The 18422-nt window shown below is 45.2% G+C and overlaps 1 protein-coding gene and 2 non-coding genes across 4 annotated transcripts in view; 1 reads left to right on the top strand and 2 right to left on the bottom strand.

Annotated features, from left to right (window-relative positions):
- Positions 1-18422, top strand: part of sema3h (sema domain, immunoglobulin domain (Ig), short basic domain, secreted, (semaphorin) 3H) — a 124074-nt gene that overhangs the window by 40987 nt on the left and 64665 nt on the right. The gene's annotated exons all lie outside the window — the stretch shown is intronic.
- Positions 6410-6481, bottom strand: trnam-cau (transfer RNA methionine (anticodon CAU)). Its single transcript has one exon. It is a non-coding gene; the product is annotated as a tRNA-Met (tRNA).
- trnam-cau (transfer RNA methionine (anticodon CAU)) lies at positions 8093-8164 on the bottom strand. The gene has a single exon. It is a non-coding gene; the product is annotated as a tRNA-Met (tRNA).

Genomic DNA, 18422 nt, shown 5'->3' with positions numbered 1-18422 from the left:
AGTCCTTTCTTCATACCAAATTAGCAGAGGATGGTTTCGATCCATCGACCTCTGGGTTATGGGCCCAGCACGCTTCCGCTGCGCCACTCTGCTATACATCAGTGCCTTGGACTCAAAGCTGCGATTCTTAATTAGTTTAATACTAATATTAAATTTGATGAGCAAAGCACTATTGTCGAGAAGCCACACAATGATTTGAGATGACCACTGTTGGATCATTATCCTCCATTTAATACAAGTTGCAGTGAAAGAGTGCAAAAAAATCAGTTAGCAGAGGATGGTTTCGATCCATCGACCTCTGGGTTATGGGCCCAGCACGCTTCCGCTGCGCCACTCTGCTGTAAATAACCACAGATGGGACTCGAACCGACAATTCCTAATGTATGAGGCCAGTGGAGTCCTTTCTTCATACCAAATTAGCAGAGGATGGTTTCGATCCATCGACCTCTGGGTTATGGGCCCAGCACGCTTCCGCTGCGCCACTCTGCTATACATCAGTGCCTTGGACTCAAAGCTGCGATTCTTAATTAGTTTAATACTAATATTAAATTTGATGAGCAAAGCACTATTGTCGAGAAGCCACACAATGATTTGAGATGACCACTGTTGGATCATTATCCTCCATTTAATACAAGTTGCAGTGAAAGAGTGCAAAAAAATCAGTTAGCAGAGGATGGTTTCGATCCATCGACCTCTGGGTTATGGGCCCAGCACGCTTCCGCTGCGCCACTCTGCTACACATCAGTGCCTTGGACTCAAAGCTGCGATTCTTAATTAGTTTAATACTAATATTAAATTTGATGAGCAAAGCACTATTGTCGAGAAGCCACACAATGATTTGAGATGACCACTGTTGGATCATTATCCTCCATTTAATACAAGTTGCAGTGAAAGAGTGGTAAAAAAGCAGTTAGCAGAGGATGGTTTCGATCCATCGACCTCTGGGTTATGGGCCCAGCACGCTTCCGCTGCGCCACTCTGCTTTAAATCACCCCAGATGGGACTCGAACCGACAATTGCTAATGTATGAGGCCCGTGGAGTCCTTTCTTCATACTGCGTTAGCAGAGGATGGTTTCGATCCATCGACCTCTGGGTTATGGGCCCAGCACGCTTCCGCTGCGCCACCCTGCTACACATCAGTGCCTTGGACTCAAAGCTGCGATTCTTAATTAGTTTAATACTAATATTAAATTTGATGAGCAAAGCACTATTGTCGAGAAGCCACACAATGATTTGAGATGACCACTGTTGGATCATTATCCTCCATTTAATACAAGTTGCAGTGAAAGAGTGCAAAAAAATCAGTTAGCAGAGGATGGTTTCAATCCATCGACCTCTGGGTTATGGGCCCAGCACGCTTCCGCTGCGCCACTCTGCTGTAAATAACCACAGATGGGACTCGAACCGACAATTCCTAATGTATGAGGCCAGTGGAGTCCTTTCTTCATACCAAATTAGCAGAGGATGGTTTCGATCCATCGACCTCTGGGTTATGGGCCCAGCACGCTTCCGCTGCGCCACTCTGCTATACATCAGTGCCTTGGACTCAAAGCTGCGATTCTTAATTAGATTAAAACTAATAATAAATTTGATGAGCCAAGCACCATTGTCGAGAAGCCACACAATGATTTGAGATGACCACTGTTGGATCATTTTACCGCCATTTAATACAAGTTGCAGTGAAATAGTGGTAAAAAATCAGTTAGCAGAGGATGGTTTCGATCCATCGACCTCTGGGTTATGGGGCCAGCACGCTTCCGCTGGGCCACTCTGCTGTAAAACACCCCAGATGGGACTCGAACCGACAATTGCTAATGTATGGGGCCCGTGGAGTCCTTTCTTCATACTGAGTTAGCAGAGGATGGTTTCGATCCATCGACCTCTGGGTTATGGGCCCAGCACGCTTCCGCTGCGCCACTCTGCTACACATCAGTGCCTTGGACTCAAAGCTGCGATTCTTAATTAGTTTAATACTAATTTTAAATTTGATGAGCAAAGCACTATTGTCGAGCAGCCACACAATGATTTGAGATGACCACTGTTGGATCATTATCCGCCATTTAATACAAGTTGCAGTGAAAGAGTGCAAAAAAAGCAGTTAGCAGAGGATGGTTTCGATCCATCGACCTCTGGGTTATGGGCCCAGCACGCTTCCGCTGCGCCACTCTGCTACACATCAATGCTTTGGACTCGAAGATGCGATTCTTAAATAGTTTAATACTAATATTAAATTTGATAAGCAAAGCACTATTGTCGAGAAGCCACACAATGATTTGAGATGACCACTGTTGGATCATTTTACCGCCATTTTATACAAGTTGCAGTGAAAGAGTGCAAAAAAATCAGTTAGCAGAGGATGGTTTCGATCCATCGACCTCTGGGTTATGGGCCCAGCACGCTTCCGCTGCGTCACTCTGCTTTAAATCACCCCAGATGGGACTCGAACCGACAATTGCTAATGTATGAGGCCCGTGGAGTCCTTTCTTCATACTGCGTTAGCAGAGGATGGTTTCGATCCATCGACCTCTGGGTTATGGGCCCAGCACGCTTCCGCTGCGCCACTCTGCTATACATCAGTGCCTTGGACTCAAAGCTGTGATTCTTAATTAGTTTAATACTAATATTAAATTTGATGAGCAAAGCACTATTGTCGAGAAGCCACACAATGATTTGAGATGACCACTGTTGGATCATTATCCTCCATTTAATACAAGTTGCAGTGAAAGAGTGCAAAAAAATCAGTTAGCAGAGGATGGTTTCGATCCATCGACCTCTGGGTTATGGGCCCAGCACGCTTCCGCTGCGCCACTCTGCTGTAAATAACCACAGATGGGACTCGAACCGACAATTCCTAATGTATGAGGCCAGTGGAGTCCTTTCTTCATACCAAATTAGCAGAGGATGGTTTCGATCCATCGACCTCTGGGTTATGGGCCCAGCACGCTTCCGCTGCGCCACTCTGCTATACATCAGTGCCTTGGACTCAAAGCTGCGATTCTTAATTAGTTTAATACTAATATTAAATTTGATGAGCAAAGCACTATTGTCGAGAAGCCACACAATGATTTGAGATGACCACTGTTGGATCATTATCCTCCATTTAATACAAGTTGCAGTGAAAGAGTGCAAAAAAATCAGTTAGCAGAGGATGGTTTCGATCCATCGACCTCTGGGTTATGGGCCCAGCACGCTTCCGCTGCGCCACTCTGCTGTAAATAACCACAGATGGGACTCGAACCGACAATTCCTAATGTATGAGGCCAGTGGAGTCCTTTCTTCATACCAAATTAGCAGAGGATGGTTTCGATCCATCGACCTCTGGGTTATGGGCCCAGCACGCTTCCGCTGCGCCACTCTGCTATACATCAGTGCCTTGGACTCAAAGCTGCGATTCTTAATTAGTTTAATACTAATATTAAATTTGATGAGCAAAGCACTATTGTCGAGAAGCCACACAATGATTTGAGATGACCACTGTTGGATCATTATCCTCCATTTAATACAAGTTGCAGTGAAAGAGTGCAAAAAAATCAGTTAGCAGAGGATGGTTTCGATCCATCGACCTCTGGGTTATGGGCCCAGCACGCTTCCGCTGCGCCACTCTGCTACACATCAGTGCCTTGGACTCAAAGCTGCGATTCTTAATTAGTTTAATACTAATATTAAATTTGATGAGCAAAGCACTATTGTCGAGAAGCCACACAATGATTTGAGATGACCACTGTTGGATCATTATCCTCCATTTAATACAAGTTGCAGTGAAAGAGTGGTAAAAAAGCAGTTAGCAGAGGATGGTTTCGATCCATCGACCTCTGGGTTATGGGCCCAGCACGCTTCCGCTGCTCCACTCTGCTTTAAATCACCCCAGATGGGACTCGAACCGACAATTGCTAATGTATGAGGCCCGTGGAGTCCTTTCTTCATACTGCGTTAGCAGAGGATGGTTTCGATCCATCGACCTCTGGGTTATGGGGCCAGCACGCTTCCGCTGCGCCACTCTGCTGTAAATAACCACAGATGGGACTCGAACCGACAATTCCTAATGTATGAGGCCAGTGGAGTCCTTTCTTCATACCAAATTAGCAGAGGATGGTTTCGATCCATCGACCTCTGGGTTATGGGCCCAGCACGCTTCCGCTGCGCCACTCTGCTACACATCAGTGCATTGGACTCAAAGCTGCGATTCTTAATTAGTTTAATACTAATTTTAAATTTGATGAGCAAAGCACTATTGTCGAGCAGCCACACAATGATTTGAGATGACCACTTTTGGATCATTATCCGCCATTTAATACAGGTTGCAGTGAAAGAGTGCAAAAAAAGCAGTTAGCAGAGGATGGTTTCGATCCATCGACCTCTGGGTTATGGGCCCAGCACGCTTCCGCTGCGCCACTCTGCTACACATCAATGCTTTGGACTCGAAGATGCGATTCTTAAATAGTTTAATACTAATATTAAATTTGATAAGCAAAGCACTATTGTCGAGAAGCCACACAATGATTTGAGATGACCACTGTTGGATCATTATCCTCCATTTAATACAAGTTGCAGTGAAAGAGTGGTAAAAAAGCAGTTAGCAGAGGATGGTTTCGATCCATCGACCTCTGGGTTATGGGCCCAGCACGCTTCCGCTGCGCCACTCTGCTACACATCAATGCTTTGGACTCAAAGCTGCGATTCTTAATTAGATTAAAACTAATAATAAATTTGATGAGCCAAGCACCATTGTCGAGAAGCCACACAATGATTTGAGATGACCACTGTTGGATCATTTTACCGCCATTTAATACAAGTTGCAGTGAAATAGTGGTAAAAAATCAGTTAGCAGAGGATGGTTTCGATCCATCGACCTCTGGGTTATGGGGCCAGCACGCTTCCGCTGGGACACTCTGCTGTAAAACACCCCAGATGGGACTCGAACCGACAATTGCTAATGTATGGGGCCCGTGGAGTCCTTTCTTCATACTGAGTTAGCAGAGGATGGTTTCGATCCATCGACCTCTGGGTTATGGGCCCAGCACGCTTCCGCTGCGCCACTCTGCTACACATCAGTGCCTTGGACTCAAAGCTGCGATTCTTAATTAGTTTAATACTAATTTTAAATTTGATGAGCAAAGCACTATTGTCGAGCAGCCACACAATGATTTGAGATGACCACTGTTGGATCATTATCCGCCATTTAATACAAGTTGCAGTGAAAGAGTGCAAAAAAAGCAGTTAGCAGAGGATGGTTTCGATCCATCGACCTCTGGGTTATGGGCCCAGCACGCTTCCGCTGCGCCACTCTGCTACACATCAATGCTTTGGACTCGAAGATGCGATTCTTAAATAGTTTAATACTAATATTAAATTTGATAAGCAAAGCACTATTGTCGAGAAGCCACACAATGATTTGAGATGACCACTGTTGGATCATTTTACCGCCATTTTATACAAGTTGCAGTGAAAGAGTGCAAAAAAATCATTTAGCAGAGGATGGTTTCGATCCATCGACCTCTGGGTTATGGGCCCAGCACGCTTCCGCTGCGCCACTCTGCTGTAAATAACCACAGATGGGACTCGAACCGACAATTCCTAATGTATGAGGCCAGTGGAGTCCTTTCTTCATACCAAATTAGCAGAGGATGGTTTCGATCCATCGACCTCTGGGTTATGGGCCCAGCACGCTTCCGCTGCGCCACTCTGCTACACATCAATGCTTTGGACTCAAAGCTGCGATTCTTAATTAGTTTAATACTAATATTAAATTTGATGAGCAAAGCACTATTGTCGAGAAGCCACACAATGATTTGAGATGACCACTGTTGGATCATTATCCTCCATTTAATACAAGTTGCAGTGAAAGAGTGCAAAAAAATCAGTTAGCAGAGGATGGTTTCAATCCATCGACCTCTGGGTTATGGGCCCAGCACGCTTCCGCTGCGCCACTCTGCTGTAAATAACCACAGATGGGACTCGAACCGACAATTCCTAATGTATGAGGCCAGTGGAGTCCTTTCTTCATACCAAATTAGCAGAGGATGGTTTCGATCCATCGACCTCTGGGTTATGGGCCCAGCACGCTTCCGCTGCGCCACTCTGCTATACATCAGTGCCTTGGACTCAAAGCTGCGATTCTTAATTAGATTAAAACTAATAATAAATTTGATGAGCCAAGCACCATTGTCGAGAAGCCACACAATGATTTGAGATGACCACTGTTGGATCATTTTACCGCCATTTAATACAAGTTGCAGTGAAATAGTGGTAAAAAATCAGTTAGCAGAGGATGGTTTCGATCCATCGACCTCTGGGTTATGGGGCCAGCACGCTTCCGCTGGGACACTCTGCTGTAAAACACCCCAGATGGGACTCGAACCGACAATTGCTAATGTATGGGGCCCATGGAGTCCTTTCTTCATACTGCGTTAGCAGAGGATGGTTTCGATCCATCGACCTCTGGGTTATGAGCCCAGCACGCTTCCGCTGCGCCACTCTGCTATACATCAGTGCCTTGGACTCAAAGCTGCGATTCTTAATTAGTTTAATACTAATATTAAATTTGATGAGCAAAGCACTATTGTCGAGAAGCCACACAATGATTTGAGATGACCACTGTTGGATCATTATCCTTCATTTAATACAAGTTGCAGTGAAAGAGTGCAAAAAAATCAGTTAGCAGAGTATGGTTTCGATCCATCGACCTCTGGGTTATGGGCCCAGCACGCTTCCGCTGCGCCACTCTGCTGTAAATAACCACAGATGGGACTCGAACCGACAATTCCTAATGTATGAGGCCAGTGGAGTCCTTTCTTCATACGAAATTAGCAGAGGATGGTTTCGATCCATCGACCTCTGGGTTATGGGCCCAGCACGCTTCCGCTGCGCCACTCTGCTACACATCAGTGCATTGGACTCAAAGCTGCGATTCTTAATTAGTTTAATACTAATTTTAAATTTGATGAGCAAAGCACTATTGTCGAGCAGCCACACAATGATTTGAGATGACCACTTTTGGATCATTATCCGCCATTTAATACAGGTTGCAGTGAAAGAGTGCAAAAAAAGCAGTTAGCAGAGGATGGTTTCGATCCATCGACCTCTGGGTTATGGGCCCAGCACGCTTCCGCTGCGCCACTCTGCTACACATCAATGCTTTGGACTCGAAGATGCGATTCTTAAATAGTTTAATACTAATATTAAATTTGATAAGCAAAGCACTATTGTCGAGAAGCCACACAATGATTTGAGATGACCACTGTTGGATCATTATCCTCCATTTAATACAAGTTGCAGTGAAAGAGTGGTAAAAAAGCAGTTAGCAGAGGATGGTTTCGATCCATCGACCTCTGGGTTATGGGCCCAGCACGCTTCCGCTGCGCCACTCTGCTACACATCAATGCTTTGGACTCAAAGCTGCGATTCTTAATTAGTTTAATACTAATATTAAATTTGATGAGCAAAGCACTATTGTCGAGAAGCCACACAATGATTTGAGATGACCACTGTTGGATCATTATCCTCCATTTAATACAAGTTGCAGTGAAAGAGTGCAAAAAAATCAGTTAGCAGAGGATGGTTTCAATCCATCGACCTCTGGGTTATGGGCCCAGCACGCTTCCGCTGCGCCACTCTGCTGTAAATAACCACAGATGGGACTCGAACCGACAATTCCTAATGTATGAGGCCAGTGGAGTCCTTTCTTCATACCAAATTAGCAGAGGATGGTTTCGATCCATCGACCTCTGGGTTATGGGCCCAGCACGCTTCCGCTGCGCCACTCTGCTATACATCAGTGCCTTGGACTCAAAGCTGCGATTCTTAATTAGATTAAAACTAATAATAAATTTGATGAGCCAAGCACCATTGTCGAGAAGCCACACAATGATTTGAGATGACCACTGTTGGATCATTTTACCGCCATTTAATACAAGTTGCAGTGAAATAGTGGTAAAAAATCAGTTAGCAGAGGATGGTTTCGATCCATCGACCTCTGGGTTATGGGGCCAGCACGCTTCCGCTGGGACACTCTGCTGTAAAACACCCCAGATGGGACTCGAACCGACAATTGCTAATGTATGGGGCCCGTGGAGTCCTTTCTTCATACTGCGTTAGCAGAGGATGGTTTCGATCCATCGACCTCTGGGTTATGAGCCCAGCACGCTTCCGCTGCGCCACTCTGCTATACATCAGTGCCTTGGACTCAAAGCTGCGATTCTTAATTAGTTTAATACTAATTTTAAATTTGATGAGCAAAGCACTATTGTCGAGCAGCCACACAATGATTTGAGATGACCACTTTTGGATCATTATCCGCCATTTAATACAGGTTGCAGTGAAAGAGTGCAAAAAAAGCAGTTAGCAGAGGATGGTTTCGATCCATCGACCTCTGGGTTATGGGCCCAGCACGCTTCCGCTGCGCCACTCTGCTACACATCAATGCTTTGGACTCGAAGATGCGATTCTTAAATAGTTTAATACTAATATTAAATTTGATAAGCAAAGCACTATTGTCGAGAAGCCACACAATGATTTGAGATGACCACTGTTGGATCATTATCCTCCATTTAATACAAGTTGCAGTGAAAGAGTGGTAAAAAAGCAGTTAGCAGAGGATGGTTTCGATCCATCGACCTCTGGGTTATGGGCCCAGCACGCTTCCGCTGCGCCACTCTGCTTTAAATCACCCCAGATGGGACTCGAACCGACAATTGCTAATGTATGAGGCCCGTGGAGTCCTTTCTTCATACTGCGTTAGCAGAGGATGGTTTCGATCCATCGACCTCTGGGTTATGGGCCCAGCACGCTTCCGCTGCGCCACTCTGCTATACATCAGTGCCTTGGACTCAAAGCTGCGATTCTTAATTAGTTTAATACTAATATTAAATTTGATGAGCAAAGCACTATTGTCGAGAAGCCACACAATGATTTGAGATGACCACTGTTGGATCATTATCCTCCATTTAATACAAGTTGCAGTGAAAGAGTGCAAAAAAATCAGTTAGCAGAGGATGGTTTCGATCCATCGACCTCTGGGTTATGGGCCCAGCACGCTTCCGCTGCGCCACTCTGCTGTAAATAACCACAGATGGGACTCGAACCGACAATTCCTAATGTATGAGGCCAGTGGAGTCCTTTCTTCATACCAAATTAGGAGAGGATGGTTTCGATCCATCGACCTCTGGGTTATGGGCCCAGCACGCTTCCGCTGCGCCACTCTGCTATACATCAGTGCCTTGGACTCAAAGCTGCGATTCTTAATTAGTTTAATACTAATATTAAATTTGATGAGCAAAGCACTATTGTCGAGAAGCCACACAATGATTTGAGATGACCACTGTTGGATCATTATCCTCCATTTAATACAAGTTGCAGTGAAAGAGTGCAAAAAAATCAGTTAGCAGAGGATGGTTTCGATCCATCGACCTCTGGGCCCAGCACGCTTCCGCTGCGCCACTCTGCTGTAAATAACCACAGATGGGACTCGAACCGACAATTCCTAATGTATGAGGCCAGTGGAGTCCTTTCTTCATACCAAATTAGCAGAGGATGGTTTCGATCCATCGACCTCTGGGTTATGGGCCCAGCACGCTTCCGCTGCGCCACTCTGCTACACATCAGTGCATTGGACTCAAAGCTGCGATTCTTAATTAGTTTTAATACTAATTTTAAATTTGATGAGCAAAGCACTATTGTCGAGCAGCCACACAATGATTTGAGATGACCACTGTTGGATCATTATCCGCCATTTAATACAGGTTGCAGTGAAAGAGTGCAAAAAAAGCAGTTAGCAGAGGATGGTTTCGATCCATCGACCTCTGGGTTATGGGCCCAGCACGCTTCCGCTGCGCCACTCTGCTACACATCAGTGCCTTGGACTCAAAGCTGCGATTCTTAAATAGTTTAATACTAATATTAAATTTGATAAGCAAAGCACTATTGTCGAGAAGCCACACAATGATTTGAGATGACCACTGTTGGATCATTATCCTCCATTTAATACAAGTTGCAGTGAAAGAGTGCAAAAAAATCAGTTAGCAGAGGATGGTTTCGATCCATCGACCTCTGGGTTATGGGCCCAGCACGCTTCCGCTGCGCCACTCTGCTATACATCAGTGCCTTGGACTCAAAGCTGCGATTCTTAATTAGTTTAATACTAATATTAAATTTGATGAGCAAAGCACTATTGTCGAGAAGCCACACAATGATTTGAGATGACCACTGTTGGATCATTATCCTCCATTTAATACAAGTTGCAGTGAAAGAGTGGTAAAAAAGCAGTTAGCAGAGGATGGTTTCGATCCATCGACCTCTGGGTTATGGGCCCAGCACGCTTCCGCTGCGCCACTCTGCTTTAAATCACCCCAGATGGGACTCGAACCGACAATTGCTAATGTATGAGGCCCGTGGAGTCCTTTCTTCATACTGCGTTAGCAGAGGATGGTTTCGATCCATCGACCTCTGGGTTATGGGCCCAGCACGCTTCCGCTGCGCCACTCTGCTATACATCAGTGCCTTGGACTCAAAGCTGCGATTCTTAATTAGTTTAATACTAATATTAAATTTGATGAGCAAAGCACTATTGTCGAGAAGCCACACAATGATTTGAGATGACCACTGTTGGATCATTATCCTCCATTTAATACAAGTTGCAGTGAAAGAGTGCAAAAAAATCAGTTAGCAGAGGATGGTTTCGATCCATCGACCTCTGGGTTATGGGCCCAGCACGCTTCCGCTGCGCCACTCTGCTGTAAATAACCACAGATGGGACTCGAACCGACAATTCCTAAGGTATGAGGCCAGTGGAGTCCTTTCTTCATACCAAATTAGCAGAGGATGGTTTCGATCCATCGACCTCTGGGTTATGGGCCCAGCACGCTTCCGCTGCGCCACTCTGCTATGCATCAGTGCCTTGGACTCAAAGCTGCGATTCTTAATTAGATTAATACTAATATTAAATTTGATGAGCAAAGCACCATTGTCGAGAAGCCACACAATGATTTGAGATGACCACTGTTGGATCATTTTACCGCCATTTAATACAAGTTGCAGTGAAATAGTGGTAAAAAATCAGTTAGCAGAGGATGGTTTCGATCCATCGACCTCTGGGTTATGGGGCCAGCACGCTTCCGCTGGGCCACTCTGCTGTAAAACACCCCAGATGGGACTCGAACCGACAATTGCTAATGTATGGGAGCCGTGGTGTCCTTTCTTCATACTGAGTTAGAAGAGGATGGTTTCGATCCATCGACCTCTGGGTTATGGGCCCAGCACGCTTCCGCTGCGCCACTCTGCTACACATCAATGCTTTGGACTCAAAGCTGCGATTCTTAATTAGTTTAATACTAATATTAAATTTGATGAGCAAAGCACTATTGTCGAGAAGCCACACAATGATTTGAGATGACCACTGTTGGATCATTATCCTCCATTTAATACAAGTTGCAGTGAAAGAGTGCAAAAAAATCAGTTAGCAGAGGATGGTTTCAATCCATCGACCTCTGGGTTATGGGCCCAGCACGCTTCCGCTGCGCCACTCTGCTGTAAATAACCACAGATGGGACTCGAACCGACAATTCCTAATGTATGAGGCCAGTGGAGTCCTTTCTTCATACCAAATTAGCAGAGGATGGTTTCGATCCATCGACCTCTGGGTTATGGGCCCAGCACGCTTCCGCTGCGCCACTCTGCTATACATCAGTGCCTTGGACTCAAAGCTGCGATTCTTAATTAGATTAAAACTAATAATAAATTTGATGAGCCAAGCACCATTGTCGAGAAGCCACACAATGATTTGAGATGACCACTGTTGGATCATTTTACCGCCATTTAATACAAGTTGCAGTGAAATAGTGGTAAAAAATCAGTTAGCAGAGGATGGTTTCGATCCATCGACCTCTGGGTTATGGGGCCAGCACGCTTCCGCTGGGCCACTCTGCCGTAAAACACCCCAGATGGGACTCGAACCGACAATTGCTAATGTATGGGGCCCGTGGAGTCCTTTCTTCATACTGAGTTAGCAGAGGATGGTTTCGATCCATCGACCTCTGGGTTATGGGCCCAGCACGCTTCCGCTGCGCCACTCTGCTACACATCAGTGCCTTGGACTCAAAGCTGCGATTCTTAATTAGTTTAATACTAATTTTAAATTTGATGAGCAAAGCACTATTGTCGAGCAGCCACACAGTGATTTGAGATGACCACTGTTGGATCATTATCCGCCATTTAATACAAGTTGCAGTGAAAGAGTGCAAAAAAAGCAGTTAGCAGAGGATGGTTTCGATCCATCGACCTCTGGGTTATGGGCCCAGCACGCTTCCGCTGCGCCACTCTGCTACACATCAATGCTTTGGACTCGAAGATGCGATTCTTAAATAGTTTAATACTAATATTAAATTTGATAAGCAAAGCACTATTGTCGAGAAGCCACACAATGATTTGAGATGACCACTGTTGGATCATTTTACCGCCATTTTATACAAGTTGCAGTGAAAGAGTGCAAAAAAATCAGTTAGCAGAGGATGGTTTCGATCCATCGACCTCTGGGTTATGGGCCCAGCACGCTTCCGCTGCGCCACTCTGCTGTAAATAACCACAGATGGGACTCGAACCGACAATTCCTAAGGTATGAGGCCAGTGGAGTCCTTTCTTCATACCAAATTAGCAGAGTATGGTTTCGATCCATCGACCTCTGGGTTATGGGCCCAGCACGCTTCCGCTGCGCCACTCTGCTATACATCAGTGCCTTGGACTCAAAGCTGCGATTCTTAATTAGATTAAAACTAATAATAAATTTGATGAGCCAAGCACCATTGTCGAGAAGCCACACAATGATTTGAGATGACCACTGTTGGATCATTTTACCGCCATTTAATACAAGTTGCAGTGAAATAGTGGTAAAAAATCAGTTAGCAGAGGATGGTTTCGATCCATCGACCTCTGGGTTATGGGGCCAGCACGCTTCCGCTGGGCCACTCTGCCGTAAAACACCCCAGATGGGACTCGAACCGACAATTGCTAATGTATGGGGCCCGTGGAGTCCTTTCTTCATACTGAGTTAGCAGAGGATGGTTTCGATCCATCGACCTCTGGGTTATGGGCCCAGCACGCTTCCGCTGCGCCACTCTGCTACACATCAGTGCCTTGGACTCAAAGCTGCGATTCTTAATTAGTTTAATACTAATTTTAAATTTGATGAGCAAAGCACTATTGTCGAGCAGCCACACAGTGATTTGAGATGACCACTGTTGGATCATTATCCGCCATTTAATACAAGTTGCAGTGAAAGAGTGCAAAAAAAGCAGTTAGCAGAGGATGGTTTCGATCCATCGACCTCTGGGTTATGGGCCCAGCACGCTTCCGCTGCGCCACTCTGCTACACATCAATGCTTTGGACTCGAAGATGCGATTCTTAAATAGTTTAATACTAATATTAAATTTGATAAGCAAAGCACTATTGTCGAGAAGCCACACAATGATTTGAGATGACCACTGTTGGATCATTTTACCGCCATTTTATACAAGTTGCAGTGAAAGAGTGCAAAAAAATCAGTTAGCAGAGGATGGTTTCGATCCATCGACCTCTGGGTTATGGGCCCAGCACGCTTCCGCTGCGCCACTCTGCTGTAAATAACCACAGATGGGACTCGAACCGACAATTCCTAAGGTATGAGGCCAGTGGAGTCCTTTCTTCATACCAAATTAGCAGAGGATGGTTTCGATCCATCGACCTCTGGGTTATGGGCCCAGCACGCTTCCGCTGCGCCACTCTGCTATACATCAGTGCCTTGGACTCAAAGCTGCGATTCTTAATTAGATTAAAACTAATAATAAATTTGATGAGCCAAGCACCATTGTCGAGAAGCCACACAATGATTTGAGATGACCACTGTTGGATCATTTTACCGCCATTTAATACAAGTTGCAGTGAAATAGTGGTAAAAAATCAGTTAGCAGAGGATGGTTTTGATCCATCGACCTCTGGGTTATGGGCCCAGCACGCTTCCGCTGCGCCTCTCTGCTACACATCAATGCTTTGGACTCGAAGATGCGATTCTTAAATAGTTTAATACTAATATTAAATTTGATAAGCAAAGCACTATTGTCGAGAAGCCACACAATGATTTGAGATGACCACTGTTGGATCATTTTACCGCCATTTTATACAAGTTGCAGTGAAAGAGTGCAAAAAAATCAGTTAGCAGAGGATGGTTTCGATCCATCGACCTCTGGGTTATGGGCCCAGCACGCTTCCGCTGGGCCACTCTGCTGTAAAACACCCCAGATGGGACTCGAACCGACAATTGCTAATGTATGGGGCCCGTGGTGTCCTTTCTTCATACTGAGTTAGCAGAGGATGGTTTCGATCCATCGACCTCTGGGTTATGGGCCCAGCACGCTTCCGCTGCGCCACTCTGCTACACATCAATGCTTTGGACTCAAAGCTGCGATTCTTAATTAGTTTAATACTAATATTAAATTTGATGAGCAAAGCACTATTGTCGAGAAGCCACACAATGATTTGAGATGACCACTGTTGGATCATTATCCTCCATTTAATACAAGTTGCAGTGAAAGAGTGCAAAAAAATCAGTTAGCAGAGGATGGTTTCAATCCATCGACCTCTGGGTTATGGGCCCAGCACGCTTCCGCTGCGCCACTCTGCTGTAAATAACCACAGATGGGACTCGAACCGACAATTCCTAATGTATGAGGCCAGTGGAGTCCTTTCTTCATACCAAATTAGCAGAGGATGGTTTCGATCCATCGACCTCTGGGTTATGGGCCCAGCACGCTTCCGCTGCGCCACTCTGCTATACATCAGTGCCTTGGACTCAAAGCTGCGATTCTTAATTAGATTAAAACTAATAATAAATTTGATGAGCCAAGCACCATTGTCGAGAAGCCACACAATGATTTGAGATGACCACTGTTGGATCATTTTACCGCCATTTAATACAAGTTGCAGTGAAATAGTGGTAAAAAATCAGTTAGCAGAGGATGGTTTCGATCCATCGACCTCTGGGTTATGGGGCCAGCACGCTTCCGCTGGGCCACTCTGCTGTAAAACACCCCAGATGGGACTCGAACCGACAATTGCTAATGTATGGGGCCCGTGGAGTCCTTTCTTCATACTGAGTTAGCAGAGGATGGTTTCGATCCATCGACCTCTGGGTTATGGGCCCAGCACGCTTCCGCTGCGCCACTCTGCTACACATCAGTGCCTTGGACTCAAAGCTGCGATTCTTAATTAGTTTAATACTAATTTTAAATTTGATGAGCAAAGCACTATTGTCGAGCAGCCACACAATGATTTGAGATGACCACTGTTGGATCATTATCCGCCATTTAATACAAGTTGCAGTGAAAGAGTGCAAAAAAAGCAGTTAGCAGAGGATGGTTTCGATCCATCGACCTCTGGGTTATGGGCCCAGCACGCTTCCGCTGCGCCACTCTGCTACACATCAATGCTTTGGATTCGAAGATGCGATTCTTAAATAGTTTAATACTAATATTAAATTTGATAAGCAAAGCACTATTGTCGAGAAGCCACACAATGATTTGAGATGACCACTGTTGGATCATTTTACCGCCATTTTATACAAGTTGCAGTGAAAGAGTGCAAAAAAATCAGTTAGCAGAGGATGGTTTCGATCCATCGACCTCTGGGTTATGGGCCCAGCACGCTTCCGCTGCGCCACTCTGCTGTAAATAACCACAGATGGGACTCGAACCGACAATTCCTAATGTATGAGGCCAGTGGAGTCCTTTCTTCATACTGAGTTAGCAGAGGATGGTTTCGATCCATCGACCTCTGGGTTATGGGCCCAGCACGCTTCCGCTGCGCCACTCTGCTACACATCAATGCTTTGGACTCAAAGCTGCGATTCTTAATTAGTTTAATACTAATATTAAATTTGATGAGCAAAGCACTATTGTCGAGAAGCCACACAATGATTTGAGATGACCACTGTTGGATCATTATCCTCCATTTAATACAAGTTGCAGTGAAAGAGTGCAAAAAAATCAGTTAGCAGAGGATGGTTTCAATCCATCGACCTCTGGGTTATGGGCCCAGCACGCTTCCGCTGCGCCACTCTGCTGTAAATAACCACAGATGGGACTCGAACCGACAATTCCTAATGTATGAGGCCAGTGGAGTCCTTTCTTCATACCAAATTAGCAGAGGATGGTTTCGATCCATCGACCTCTGGGTTATGGGCCCAGCACGCTTCCGCTGCGCCACTCTGCTATACATCAGTGCCTTGGACTCAAAGCTGCGATTCTTAATTAGATTAAAACTAATAATAAATTTGATGAGCCAAGCACCATTGTCGAGAAGCCACACAATGATTTGAGATGACCACTGTTGGATCATTTTACCGCCATTTAATACAAGTTGCAGTGAAATAGTGGTAAAAAATCAGTTAGCAGAGGATGGTTTCGATCCATCGACCTCTGGGTTATGGGGCCAGCACGCTTCCGCTGGGCCACTCTGCTGTAAAACACCCCAGATGGGACTCGAACCGACAATTGCTAATGTATGGGGCCCGTGGAGTCCTTTCTTCATACTGAGTTAGCAGAGGATGGTTTCGATCCATCGACCTCTGGGTTATGGGCCCAGCACGCTTCCGCTGCGCCACTCTGCTACACATCAGTGCCTTGGACTCAAAGCTGCGATTCTTAATTAGTTTAATACTAATTTTAAATTTGATGAGCAAAGCACTATTGTCGAGCAGCCACACAATGATTTGAGATGACCACTGTTGGATCATTATCCGCCATTTAATACAAGTTGCAGTGAAAGAGTGCAAAAAAAGCAGTTAGCAGAGGATGGTTTCGATCCATCGACCTCTGGGTTATGGGCCCAGCACGCTTCCGCTGCGCCACTCTGCTACACATCAATGCTTTGGATTCGAAGATGCGATTCTTAAATAGTTTAATACTAATATTAAATTTGATAAGCAAAGCACTATTGTCGAGAAGCCACACAATGATTTGAGATGACCACTGTTGGATCATTTTACCGCCATTTTATACAAGTTGCAGTGAAAGAGTGCAAAAAAATCAGTTAGCAGAGGATGGTTTCGATCCATCGACCTCTGGGTTATGGGCCCAGCACGCTTCCGCTGCGCCACTCTGCTGTAAATAACCACAGATGGGACTCGAACCGACAATTACTAATGTATGAGGCCAGTGGAGTCCTTTCTTCATACCAAATTAGCAGAGGATGGTTTCGATCCATCGACCTCTGGGTTATGGGCCCAGCACGCTTCCGCTGCGCCACTCTGCTGTAAATAACCACAGATGGGACTCGAACCGACAATTCCTAATGTATGAGGCCAGTGGAGTCCTTTCTTCATACCAAATTAGCAGAGGATGGTTTCGATCCATCGACCTCTGGGTTATGGGCCCAGCACGCTTCCGCTGCGCCACTCTGCTACACATCAGTGCATTGGACTCAAAGCTGCGATTCTTAATTAGTTTAATACTAATTTTAAATTTGATGAGCAAAGCACTATTGTCGAGCAGCCACACAATGATTTGAGATGACCACTTTTGGATCATTATCCGCCATTTAATACAGGTTGCAGTGAAAGAGTGCAAAAAAAGCAGTTAGCAGAGGATGGTTTCGATCCATCGACCTCTGGGTTATGGGCCCAGCACGCTTCCGCTGCGCCACTCTGCTACACATCAATGCTTTGGACTCGAAGATGCGATTCTTAAATAGTTTAATACTAATATTAAATTTGATAAGCAAAGCACTATTGTCGAGAAGCCACACAATGATTTGAGATGACCACTGTTGGATCATTATCCTCCATTTAATACAAGTTGCAGTGAAAGAGTGCAAAAAAATCAGTTAGCAGAGGATGGTTTCGATCCATCGACCTCTGGGTTATGGGCCCAGCACGCTTCCGCTGCGCCACTCTGCTGTAAATAACCACAGATGGGACTCGAACCGACAATTCCTAATGTATGAGGCCAGTGGAGTCCTTTCTTCATACCAAATTAGCAGAGGATGGTTTCGATCCATCGACCTCTGGGTTATGGGCCCAGCACGCTTCCGCTGCGCCACTCTGCTACACATCAGTGCATTGGACTCAAAGCTGCAATTCTTAATTAGTTTAATACTAAGTTTAAATTTGATGAGCAAAGCACTATTGTCGAGCAGCCACACAATGATTTGAGATGACCACTTTTGGATCATTATCCGCCATTTAATACAGGTTGCAGTGAAAGAGTGCAAAAAAAGCAGTTAGCAGAGGATGGTTTCGATCCATCGACCTCTGGGTTATGGGCCCGGCACGCTTCCGCTGCGCCACTCTGCTACACATCAATGCTTTGGACTCGAAGATGCGATTCTTAAATAGTTTAATACTAATATTAAATTTGATAAGCAAAGCACTATTGTCGAGAAGCCACACAATGATTTGAGATG

Source organism: Gasterosteus aculeatus, chromosome 2 (genome assembly GCF_964276395.1).
Source record: "Gasterosteus aculeatus chromosome 2, fGasAcu3.hap1.1, whole genome shotgun sequence".
In the NCBI taxonomy this organism is placed as follows: domain Eukaryota; kingdom Metazoa; phylum Chordata; class Actinopteri; order Perciformes; family Gasterosteidae; genus Gasterosteus; species Gasterosteus aculeatus.
Note: the sequence above shows the minus strand (reverse complement) of the source record. Positions and strands in the feature narration are given on the sequence as shown.